This window comes from Aricia agestis, chromosome 2 (assembly GCF_905147365.1).
Source record: "Aricia agestis chromosome 2, ilAriAges1.1, whole genome shotgun sequence".
NCBI lineage: Eukaryota > Metazoa > Arthropoda > Insecta > Lepidoptera > Lycaenidae > Aricia > Aricia agestis.
The window spans coordinates 22,294,005-22,307,921 of record NC_056407.1 but is presented as its reverse complement, the minus strand read 5'-3'; the positions used below and the strand labels follow the sequence as shown (position 1 = coordinate 22,307,921).

Below are 13,917 nucleotides of genomic sequence, written 5' to 3'. Positions count from 1 at the left end.
AAATATTGTAAGTATCAATGCAAACAAATGGCAAAAATTCGTTTTCTTAATTTTTGATTTTAACCCTTCAGTAAGTGCCAAAATCTTTGCAAAAATGTAGGGTACGTGGTTTGCAAAAAAAAAATGGCGCCCGGCCTACCCTCTTTGTACAAATAATGTAATAACCTTACATCTAATCCATATTTTATGTTTGTGTGAAAAATATTATAATATATGTTAAATTTTCTATCTATCAAGCCATCATAATATAGTATTTAGTCAGATGTGATATTTGTCTCACCACTGTAAACTTTGAAATCTATGTTTCTAACTATTTCGCAACAAATATATTAATACATTATTATAATCTCAATAACACAGAGCTATACAAACTGTTTATGTAAACAATTCTTTGAAAAAACTTAACTTGTTATCAATAAACAGATAAGAGATAAGAGTAATAAAAACCGGTTTTGGTATTATACACAAGCAAACTTCGTCCTTAGTGCAATACAAATAAAGTTCAAAATGGCCGCGGCCGGCAAAAAGCCGTTATAAATAGGTAATTTTTATCTTGATTATTTTACTAAAACGATACTATTATATACTATTACTAGGATCTAAATCGTTTTGTACACGATAATATACGCTTTTAACGTCAATTATTTACAAAAATATTAAACAAATCGCGTTCAAATCACATAAATAAAAACCAAATTTTCTCGTGTAAACTAGAAGTTATTACGATGTAAGTATTTCTTTCAAATGATTATCTAAAACTATTTATAAATTATAATTAATAAATTAAACTATTTTACTACTTACATTCGTTAAATCCATCAATAATATCAAACAAACAACACAACAAACGTTAAAAGAAACGAAGTTCACCGGATCATCTACATTCTAGGATATCATTAAAAATGGAATGATACAACAATTTATTTTAAATTTAACCGTACGTCACAAATCCAGTCTGTGACTTTAGATTCGTGATCTACAAAGTGTATCTGTTTGTCCGTCACAGTTAAACGTGACTTTGAACACGTTGTTAGTTCGATAACCTGATGAGATTACTTTTCCTTGCTAATGTTCAAGAGATTTCCATTAATCTTTAATTCCAGTAGTTTTAATATTAAGTAGAGTTAGCCCTTATTTTAATTATTCCAAATTCCAATTACTTTAAAGTTACTTAACTAAGTATAAAATAATGGATTAATAATTATGCAAGTTCTAAATATATCGTTCTATTCCATACGTATTGGTTAATCATGCACTAAAATATAATGCTGATTGAAATATAATAAAAAGGGAAAGGTATAAAATATAAGAAAGTAAGTTAAACCTACTTAAAACTCAGTTATAATGAAAGGGACGGCTGTAATTCAAGTACTTTGAGATAAAGACGTGCTAATTTATCAGAGTTACGATAGAGATAAGGCAAAGGTATGTACTATGTACTAGTTTCCTAGAAGCACATGTTTCATTCATACACACGGTAGTCGATAAACAAGTATGTAATTTAACTACACCGTGACTCAACGTGAGTGTAGTGACTGGTGACGAATTACAAAGATTGTGTAGTGAATAGGGATGGTGAAACAAACGATATAGAATTTGTCACCATTAAGTACTCCAAGTAAAGTAATTTTGATCTTATTAATTAGTTATTACCTCAATAGAAGTAGTGGTGCGTGGGAGTAAAGCACAAAGAACACAATGTTATGATCAATGAATGCAGTATAACGACAAGGAAGTAAAGGAGAACCTTGCTTTAACTAATTATTGTTACAGGTAGCATCGATGTTACGGATTGACTTGGGTATAGTTATTACTATGATTATGATAGTATAATAATTAAAACACCTTCATGCCCCAGTTTGGGCGCCACAATGATCGCAACAGGTCAACTATTTTATTGTACAGTAAAAGGACATATAATAAAACTGCAACGAATTTTACATTCGATACAATTCGCTGACCGACTTCAAATGCTAATTTATCGACTTTCCCCAAAGGCCAACGAATTGTCTTTTAAATAAGCCAAACTGAATAATAACAAGGCAGAACATGCTGTTTCGAATCGAATTTTATTCTAAAATCTAGCACAGGTACACCGAAATGAAGAGAATCCTTGAATTTCTGCTATTGACCAACATACTTTGAAAAAATGACATCAGTCTCATAATTATAAAAACCGTCAGCTTTTAGCGGCATTTAAAATTTGCGTGGGGGAATCCCACGCCAATTCGTTATCCTTGTAGACATTAATCTGAATAAGGTCCCAATTCTCAAAATAGCTTTGCTAAAGGTAGCCTTAATAGCAGCTCCGATCTCAGCGTATAGCGTAAAAGAGGTTGCAAAACAGGTATTCAAGAAACTTATTAAATGGCAAATGTGGAGCAAACGATAACAAGGAAAGTAATCACTTAATGGGTTCAGGTTTCACTTAACCATTGTCTCGTGCACCAATGATGCATGACGGTCATGAGAACAGAGAACAATATTATGTTTAGACGGTATTCTTTGGCGATATCACTTGGTTTGGTATAGGTACAGGCTACAGACATTCAAATACAACCCTCAAGTTATCAGAAAATCGTAACCATATTAATGAGTACAGTTCGACAAGGCTTTACGAGAACGTGGCGAGAAAATGAACTAAACGCTTCTATCATACAAAAACGTCATTTTTGGCACGTATTTGACAGTTCTCCTTTACCAGCAGCGCTCCCGTAAATGTCACCCACGTTCATTTCAAGCCTTGTCGAGCTGTATCTGTATTGAGTATTCGATAAAAGAGACGATGAGGGATTTATTCTCTTGATCAATTTTTTTTATGAAATAAGGAGGCAAACGAGCAAACGGGTCACCTGATGGAAAGCAACTTCCGTGGCCCATGGACACTCGCAGCATTATAACGCATACTTTTGATTGCTTTCAAAACAATAGGTTAAACTGTCAATGTAAACCGATTGAAAATGTGAATTGTATTACATATCTAGGTGTTAAAATTGACGCCAGCTTCTCATGGGCATCCCATATAGTATATGTAGTAAGTTAAGAATATTACTGAGTAAATTTTATCATTTAAGTTTGAAAGTACCTACCAAAATATTAAAATGTTTATACTTTGCATTAGTAGATTCTATAATCAGTTACGCACTTGATTGCTATGGACTTACTTTTAAAACATATATAGAAAAGATAGAAGCAGTACAAGTAAGATTCCTAAAACTAATGGTTAACGATAAAACAAAAAATAACTGTAAGGGAGATTATACAAAACTATTTAAAATTTGTCAAATTTTACCAGCGAGCTTAAAACATAAATATCTAATAGCAGTGCATAACCACTGCAATCGAGAGTGTAACTTATCGTTAATACAGCATAAAAGTGGTACCAGAGCGATATCTAGTAGTAAATATGAGGTCCCCAGAGTAGATAATTATTTCGGAGACAGAACATTAAAAAAACGCCATACTTACTAAATAGCTTACCTGAAAACATTAGACTGGAATCTAATTTGTGTAAATTTAAAAGAATGTTGAGGGAGTTTTTGTTGGGGACGCTTTAGTTTTGCATAAGTACCTAATTAACTCATATATATGTAGCAGAAAATATTTTATTAACATTATAATAAAAGTAAGTAATATAAGTAATAAGTATTTAGATATTTAAACATTAAAGAGACTGTAACTTGCAGTCAAACTGCGTAAGCAGTTTTGCAGGAAGTGTATAACTGTTATGTATATTATAAAAGAAATAAATAAATAAATAAATAAATAAAAAAAGAAGAGCTGCAAGTGCGTTGCCGGCCTTTTAAGAGTGAATAGGGTAATAGGGGAGGGAAGGGAAGGGAATAGGGTAGGGGTTAGGGGATTGGGCCTCCGGTAAACTCACTCACTCGGCGAAACACAGCGCAAGCGTTGTTTCACGCCGGTTTTTTGTGAGAACGTGGTATTTATCCGGTCGAGCCGGCCCATTCGTGCCGAAGCATGGCTCTCCCACGTATAAATATATTTGTCTATGATAAACATATCCGGACCCTAGACTCACGAGGCTGGCTTACTACTACCCCGAATAATATTTCATTTTTGTGAGAGATCATCTTCGATCACTAATATATTAGTGATCGAAGGAGATCATTAACATTTTCACGGTGTACACTGTTAAGAGTTCTATGGGAATTTTCAATAACAGCATCAGTTTCGGTGAATCAGTTCACTGTACCTACAAGGTTAAGTTTTAAACGGGGCTAAGTGAACTCAGGGCCACTCAACCGCAGTCTAACTGTGCAACATCGCATCGCTGTGAGATAATAGGTTGTTCACCAAAACTTCATGGTACTACTACCAATTAAGGAGTTACTATGCCATGTACGGTACCAACTTCTGTGCCAAGTTTAAATACAAATTATGATATTGGTAGAATCGTCCTGTCAGTTGAAATAATAAGAATAGGTTTTGTGAAAGATTCCGCAGAGTCAGAATCTATCTGTAAAATAGAAGCTCAGATACTAGAAAGTCGAGATAATTATTTATTCGCGTTTCTTGTCTATTTTATTGGTGTTTCAGTTTCATTTACTTTCAAACATACTTTATCAGTCATGAGATTGCAAAGATCATTTGCAAAAGTAATAGATTCGGTTTTATAGGTGCTTTTTAACTAAAAGGACAGTTCTTTGATCTTTACAATATTATTTAAGTTTACGACATTATTTAAGCTTAGGTAGTTCCTTTTTGTTTTTTCAATGATAACTGATTTATGTTAAATGTAAAACAACTTATGTGTCATCAGCTCCTTAACTTTTAATGCATATTTAGCTAATATAAGCCTAATATTAATCAATGGGTCATTTCATTATTCAACTAATTAACATAGATACTTTAAAATATTGAATTAGCTATGTACAAAAAACAAAACATTCCGCAAAAACTATTTGTTTCCAACCAATATCCCAATTCCCAATCAGGTAAGTGTTTGGAAAAACCATTTCATTAAAACTCTGCTATTAGGTTTTCGCTAAAAGCTACTAAAGTAAATTATGTTAATTAGTTCATTGTTATTAATGTTGTAGAAACTGTCACAGCTTTCGTAAATTTTGTTAAAGAAAGCACTATTGAAGCATTGTAATTACGGACTAACTTACGAAGACGGAAGATGTAATTAATGTAGTTCCACTTTATCCTACTAATATTATAAAGGGGAAAGTTTGTATATTATGTATGGATGTGTGGATATATGGATGTATGTATGGATGTTTGTTACTCTTTCACGCAAAAACTACTGAATGGATTTGAATTTTTAATGAAATTTTACAATAATATTATAGCTTCAGTGTTGCGCGAGCAGTCATAGCGGATGCGCGTGTCCTTTCTAAGGCGAACCGTCGTGTTTTGTTTACGCGTGATCTTTTACCTACGCACAAGTGTCTAATATAACACAAATAGGGTATCTCCTGGCAACAGGAGACCCTATATTTTAAAATGTATTCTACCCCAACGTATTCAAACCCCCCAATGTCTCAAAACCCCACAACGTCTCAATACCCCCCAATGTCTCATCAATTACCTACTGAAACTCAAGTACCCCAAACTTCGAATGTCTCAAGTTATGCGAACGTGACATCCACAACAGTTTTCCCCAAAAAGGATCAAGCCATTATCTTGGACTCAATCGAAGGAGTAACCCTCAGGGAGTACCTAATTGCGCTGTCATCTATTACACCAGCTTCAACTATACGGTTTATATCCCGCATATCAAATGCTCGAATATGTATTTATTTGGATAGCAAGAAAACCGCAGATTACCTTATCGAAGAAAAGAAAAACGTAATTATAAATAAGAATTTACTTGAAATAAAATCACTAATCAGCAGAAATAAAAGAATAGTATTATCGAATGTTTGCCCTGTTATACCTAATAAAATCATAGAACAAAAATTTGAAGAGTTTAAAATAAAAATTTTGTCTCCTATTACGTTTATGAAGATTGGTGTGAGTGATCCAGGCTTTTCCCACATTATGAGCTTTAGAAGACAGTTATACGTTAGCCCTGAGGATGAATCACGACTTCCGGAATCAATTCAACTTTCCTACGAAGGGACCAACTATTGGATATACATCTCTAATGACAGCTTGAAATGTTTTTCATGTAACTCAATGGGCCACTTAGCGAAAAATTGTCCCCAGAATGCAGCAATATCACAAGCTGATTCCGGCATAAAAGAAACTGAGATTAATAATCAATTGGAGGAAGAAATTAATCAAATATTTGAAAGAAACGATGACCGTGTATCGGACAAGATATCCACTGTCCAAAATAATATATTAGAACCACCATCTCAATCAATTACATTGTCTCTAAAAGGTAAAAAACGTATTCATTCTTCAACTACTAGTGATTTATCGATACCAGATAATATACAGTTGAAACAGTTCGAAAAGGAGCAAGATTCTGATATCATGGAATCGGAAACCGACGGCACGGAAAGCAATGTTTCTATGGATGATATTACAGTTAAATCGAAACCGAAGAAGAAGTTAAAAAAAGAGGATAAGAGAACTGAAGACGAAGTTTGGAAAGATATCGAGAGAAATATGGCAGAAATAAATAGCGACAATTCATTCCCTATCAATTTAGATCAATTTATTAGTTTATTGGATAATGTAAAAGGAAAACAGAATGTAAAAGAATTAACTTATGACTATACAAATAACATTCACGGTTTAATTAAAATGTGTAATAAAATTCATAGTAAGTTAAATAAGAGCTTAAAAAATAGGTGCTCTCGTTTATCTAAGAAATTACATGAAATATTGATTAGTGACTCGACAAAACCTACATTATAAGATAATTAGTAATAATAAACTAGCTTGATATACTTATATTAAAAAAAAAAAAAAAAAAAACAGATTAAGTTTACATATTTATTATATTATATTCAATAATTTCATGGATTTAATACAGTGGAATGTAAATGGTTACTTTAAAAGATTGGAGAATATTAAACTATTGATTAATCGTTTAAGTCCAACATGCATATGTTTACAGGAAACAAACTTTACTTCAAATTACTGTGCTTCTATTAATGGGTATGTACACTTTTTTAAAAACCGTTTACAAAGTAATAGGGCTAGTGGCGGCGTTGCAATATTTATCAAATCGTATACTTTTCCAGAATTAATTGATATAAACACTAACTTAGAAGCAGTTATAATTAAAATTAAATTTCCTTTCACTGTTACTATATGCAATATATACCTTCCCAATAGCTGCACACTTAGTTTAGGTGATTTAAATAATTTACTTAGTCAATTAACTCCCCCTTTCATAGTTATGGGTGATTTTAATAGCCACCATTTTTATTGGGGATCCGATAAATGTGACACCAGAGGTAGATTAATAGCTCAATGGCTCGATGACCATAATGATTTGTTATTGTTAAACAATGGACAACCTACACATTTCAATAGTAATAATGGTAGCATGAGCAATATAGATTTAACTTTGGCTTCACGAGATATATCATCATATTTTGAATGGAACGCCTTAGATGACCTATATGACAGTGACCATTTCCCAATTTTTATTAAAACGTTAATTAATCAAAATTCACAACATGAAATGTGGTTACCAAAAAAATGGAAATACGATAAAGCAGATTGGTTAATGTTTTCCGAAATAGTTAATCAAAATATTCTAGAATTATCATCTTTAATTTCTTTGCCTCACTGTTCTATTAATGACATTGTTGGAAAATTTACTAAAATTATTTTAGAAGCAGCGAACTTGTCCATACCTAAGTCTACTGGTCGCATGAGAAATAGTAATTTACCTTGGTGGGACGATGCTTGTAGAATTGCTCTAAGGGCAACAAAAAAGGCCTTTAAACTTTTTAAAAAACACGCAAAAAATGACCCCCATTCATTGTATAAAATTGACTACAAAAAAAAGAGAGCTTTTTATAGGAGACTTTTAAAAAATAATAAAAAGAAGTATTGGGAAAAATGGGTATCCTCAATAAATAATCGAACGCTTATTGGCGATGTTTGGAAAAAGGTACATATTCTTAATAGGTGCAATATTAGGCTTGATAAAATTGTTCTTGAGAAACCGAATGGCTCATTTGCATCTGACCCAAAGGAAATATCTAATATTTTAGCAACTACTTTTGCGACCAACTCTTCCTCCTCCAATTACGATGACCATTTCATTCAGTACAAAAATTTAGAGGAAAGTGAACACAATTTTGATTTTTCAGATAATTCTGATTCAATTAATAGTATTATTTCAATGAACGAAATGAGACTAGTGTTATCTCAAGTAGGAAATTCAAGTCCAGGACCTGATAACGTTTCAAATATTATAATAAAACATTTACCGGAAAGTGCCCTAAGTTTTTTACTTCTGTTATATAATTTTATTTGGCAAAAACAAGTTTTTCCTGACAGTTGGAGAGAAGCCTTAGTGGTTCCAATATTGAAACCTGGTAAAATTCCAAAATTGAATACCAGCTATAGACCTATTGCCCTAACATGTAATATGTGTAAAATATTAGAGAAAATTATTGCCAAAAGAATGAGATGGTACGTTGAAAAAAATAACTATTTATCCCCTTTTCAATACGGATTTCGCCAATTTAGATCCACTACAGACCTTTTGATGAATATTGAGAGTGAAGTTATTGATAGTATTGCTAATGAATTTTTTATGGTAATAGTTGCGCTTGACATAGAAAAAGCGTATGAAATGACATGGAGACATAAAGTTTTAAAATCACTGCAAAAGATAAATATTAATGGAAATACTTTAGCATTCGTTAAAAATTTTCTTACAGCGAGATCAATTAAAGTAAGAATTAATGACACATTATCAAACCCTGTTTCCATAGAAAATGGTCTTCCACAGGGCTCGGTGATTAGTGTTTTATTGTTTTTAATTACAATTAATGACATTTTCTCTTATATAATAAGTCCTGTAAAAGGATTCTTATTTGTTGACGACCTAACGTTGACATGTTTTGGTAGAACATTAAAACCTATATTTACATTAATACAAAAAACCTTAGACAGTTTACAACAATGGGCCGAAAAATCTGGTTTTAAATTTTCCATTACTAAATCTGAATTCTTAATTTTAACTAAGAAGAGAAATAAAACAAGAAATTTAAGGTTAACTTTAAATAATGCACAAATTAAAGAAGTTAAAAATTTAAAAATACTTGGTTTGACTTTTGATCGGAAATTAACATGGGTAACTCATATAAATAAACTTAAATCTGAATGCTACAAGAGATTGAATGTTATTAAGGTTTTGTCATCGATTTCTTGGGGCTCTGAACGAAAATGTTTAATAAATATTTATAATGCTTTTATTCGACAAAAATTGGACTATGGATGTATCATCTATGATTCCGCGAGGAACAGAACTTTGAATTCTTTAGAAAGTATTCAAAACACTGCTCTCCGCCTATGCATAGGTGCGTTTAAGACTAGTCCTATAAAAAGTATTTTAGCTGAAGCCGGAGAAATGCCTTTAGAAATAAGAAGAAAGCAATTAGTAATCGTATATACTATTAACATACTATCTCAGCCTCAAAATCCTATTTACAATTATTTTACAAAGTTTTCATCAGTAGATGCAGTGTATCGTTTGCAATCTAGTCTTCCCCAACCCTTACGCATAAGATCTGCTAAATATCTGGAGGAAGTTAACCTTAGTATCCCAGCTATATTAAATAAGAAAATATTGTCATGTGCTCCCTGGGAAAATCATGAATTTCCTATTAATTTGGAACTGGCAAACAATCTTAAGGATAATACACCGCGTGAAGTTTATATAAATATGTATAATGAGATTAATAGTAAATATAAAAACAGTAAACTTTTCTTTACTGATGGGTCAGTTGTGAATGAGAGATCGGGTTTTTCAATAGTATCAAATAATTGTTGTCATCGATATAGAATTGGAGACTACCACTCTATTTTTAGTTGTGAATCGTTAGCTGTACTCAAAACTTTAGAAATTATATTTAACGAACCTAATTCTATAATGTACTTAATTTATTCGGACTCTAAATCATGTCTTACAGCTTTGCAGAATAATAATAATAATAACCCATTAATAATTGAAATTAAAGAAAAAATGTTAAACCTCCTGAATAATAACTTCAACTTTCAAATTGTATGGATCCCGAGTCACATAGGAATAATTGGGAATGAATTGGCGGACTCTGAAGCCAGAAATGCAATAAATGAAAATGAAATTTTCAGAGAAATAAATTCACCCCCTTCAGAAATACAAAAATACTGCAAATATAAGGTTAAAATTTTTTGGGATGATTATTGGAAAACTGATAACACTAGTAAATTAATAAATATTAGAAATTCTATTTTTGAAGAGTCCCCCATTTCATTCAGCAGAAAAGATCAAGTTGTAATAACGAGACTTCGCATTGGACACACTAACTTCTCACACATACATTTAATAACAAAAGATGAAAAGAATAAATGTAGGTGTGGGCAAGATATGAGTGTCTCTCATCTTTTAGTGGAATGCTCAGCTTACAATAGAGAAAAACAATTATCTTGTTTACCAAATAGTCTTAAGGAATGTTTAAATAAAAATGGCTGTGATCAGACCTTAACATTTTTGAAAATGATTGATGTTTATAAATTAGTTTAGATGTACCTATTTGTTACATTTTAAGTTCTATTGTCTTCTATTGTTAATTATTGTGGTCGTTAATGACCTTTGTTGTTAAAAAGCGACCTTAAATAAATAAATAAAAAAAAAAAAAAATATTATAGCTTATAGTACATCAGAATAACACATAGATTGCTAATGAGTAATGACTAATGACCCAACGTGAACGAATATTATGCCCCTCTACACGACCACGTAGTCACTTGTCCAACATAGGCCAACGTGGGTAGATCGTATCACTCTATTATTCTTCTTTCCCTACTATCTATAAGGCAAAAAAGCCGAGGTTTTTTATTTTGAAGATTATCTTTCGGGTCTTGGCCCGTGGGTCGTGCACGTTATCTGTGTTTGCAGATCTTGACACTATTTTGATAACAATTCATCATAATTAAACACCTTGCGGTGAGGAACCATAACACCTGTGTTACTCGTAGCTATGTGGAACCAAGTGGAACTGACAATACTAACGATATTAATTTTAACCGACTTCAAAAAAAGAGGTTGCTTAATTATTATTCGGCTGTTTTTTTTATTGCATTTACTTTCACGTAGAGTTTTTATAATTTCTTGATCATGATTCTTACGTTTTATTGGTCATTATTTCCTTTAGATTTTCTTTCTATCTCGACAACTTTTTTACCTGAGTCATTAAATGCTGAGGAAAACCTTAAATTATTTATTATAATCATGTAAATTGACGTCCAATAATAATTTATTTATTATATATCACCATTGAAGGTTGCCAGAAATCTAGTTAAGGTCGTGTTTTATGCCGGCTCTTGATATAGGCGAACGCGTTGGCCAACGCGTCTGCAGACGCGTTGGCCCAATGTGTAGAACGGGCGTTCGCGCGTTGGCCGTAGGTATTTAGACGTTGGCCGACGCATCTGCGAGCTTGCCGCGCGGGTCGGAAATGCCGGCAAAAGATCAAAGGACATTTGTCGCAAGCTTCGCGCTCCATCCACACATAGGCCGCGCGATCAGTTCGCCCGGAGCGGCGATGAAGAGTGCACGTTTCCTTCTTGTGGCGAATTAACATCTAACTTGACGAAATGGCGAACAATATGAGTATCGAGAAAACATTTAAATTTATTGGGCCCTATGGGTCTATACAGACGGACCGCATTTCAACTGCAATCCAACCGCAAATTGCAGTTGAAGTGCAGTTTGAACGCAGTTGACACGACTGCAATAGAACTGCAAACCGAACGCGCAGTCGGATTGCAGTTGACTGCAGTCGTGTGAACTTCATACCGACTGCATCCAAAATGCACTATCCCACCCACCCGCACGCTCCACTCTCCCGCGCATGGAATCAGTAGCAGTGCAGTTTGGATGCAGTCGGTATGCGGTTCACACGACTGCACGCCAACTGCAACTGAACTGCAATCCTACTGCGCATTTGGTTTGCAGTTTTATTGCAGTCATGTCAACTGCATTCAAACTGCACTTGAACTGCAATTTGCGGTTGGATTGCAGTTGAAATGCGGTCCGTCTGTATAGACCCTATCAGAGTAAAAACTGCCTGTGGAACCAAAAATCGTATCAAAAGTTGCAAAAAAAAAAATAAGGTTATTGGACATTCTATTTTCCTCACGATGTTTTTAGGATTCCGTACCCAACGGGTAAAAACGGGACCCTATTACTAAGACTTCAACGTCTGTCTGCATTTCTGTCTGTCCGTCTGTCTGTCTGTCCATCTGTCTGTCCGTCTGTCTGTCTCCAGGCTGTATCTCAAGAACCGCTATACTTAGCTAGATTTCTGAAATTTTCGCAGATAATGTACCTATATCTGTTGTCGCTATAACAACAAAATATACTAAGAACAAAATAAATTAAATATTTAATAAATAATAAATATATATTATTAATTATTAATCATGATAATTATAATAAGTAATAAGTAGATAATAATTTTTATATATAATAAATAATAAGTAATAAAAAAATTAAATTATTTTAATATTAGGTATAAAATATGTAAAAGTGAGTTTATTTCTTTGTTTGTTACGTTTTCTCGCCTTTTACTTATTTAATTCGAGAATACCCTTTTAAAACTTTTTCTTGTCCACATTTACAAAGTAATTATAAGCTGTGAATAAATATACAGCTGCAGCTGTTAGCGACTCAACATCCATTTTGAATCCGTCCGCACATTGGCGCGATCCAAAGCATACTGAACGACCTTCCTATGTGTGGATTACTCACAAACGCCGTTGCAAGCGCACTGCCAACGCGTCTGCAGACGCGTTGGCCAACGCGTTCGCCTATATCAAGAGCCGGCATTAAATCATAAATGTCGCATAATATTATATTATTATATATTATTTATTTACTTAATATATTGCTTTCGGAGGTTTTTAATAGACTCTTCAAATCCTTAACCATTTAGTTAGATTTACGCAATAAAGAGCAAAAACGTTGAACTTGGACTTGATCTTTATATCTATGATTAGAAGTTGTCTTGAGCAATGTTTTGGATCTAAATGTCAACGCTTAGAAGTCAGTAAAAACTCGAGCAAGTTGCCTAGTATCATGCCCCGCGCAAATAACCCAACAGGTTAAGGGTAGCATTCACCCCACGTCTGGTTTTTTACTCAACCCTAACCGGTTTCCAGTGACGCAGGGAGAAAGTATTTGTTGACACGCGTTTTAACCTCATTGGATTCTTCACCGTGACTGAAGTTGTTTCTATGCATCCAGATAATCTTTTTGAATTTTTGGAAAATAGTTTCTGTATTTTGAAAAAGTTTGATGGCTGAAATGTTGCTTGTATGATGTATCTTCTAACAAGACATCTAATAGGAAAAAAGTAAAGACACAATTTGGTGTTTTTAAGTTTGATCCATAAAGATTAGATTGGGTACTTATAGCCTTTTCTTTCTAGGCAAGTTATCTCAGTTGCCATAGCAGCTATATTCATTATACCCATAATCGTGAAACTTTTACGGCCAATCGCTGATGAAAGTACAACGAATGCTAAGGACGACGCCGACAATCCGATGCGATGTAAATACCGCTACATTTACGATACTTTGAAAGCAAATAAAATAATATGAGAAAGTGAGGAATTCTTATAAGAAACCTTCATACAGTTTACCTGCGAATTGCGATGCATCGAAACGATCCCCATGGCCCTAACGAGTTCGGAAGCTGCGGCGGCTTCCTAATGCAATGATTTAATAAGCGACGTGACTCGGGGAAAGGTCAGGTCATCGGTGTCTTTG

At 33.4% G+C, this 13,917-nt stretch overlaps 1 protein-coding gene and 1 long non-coding RNA gene across 3 annotated transcripts in view; both read right to left on the bottom strand.

The window, feature by feature from the left end:
- LOC121739918 (protein bark beetle) overlaps positions 1-13,917 on the bottom strand; it is a 50,194-nt gene that overhangs the window by 31,677 nt on the left and 4,600 nt on the right. The gene's annotated exons all lie outside the window — the stretch shown is intronic.
- On the bottom strand, positions 6,958-12,828 carry LOC121739921. The gene is made up of 3 exons (XR_006037505.1): positions 12,818-12,828; positions 8,049-8,053; positions 6,958-7,291 (listed from the first exon to the last, which is right to left on the bottom strand). It is a non-coding gene; the product is annotated as an uncharacterized LOC121739921 (long non-coding RNA).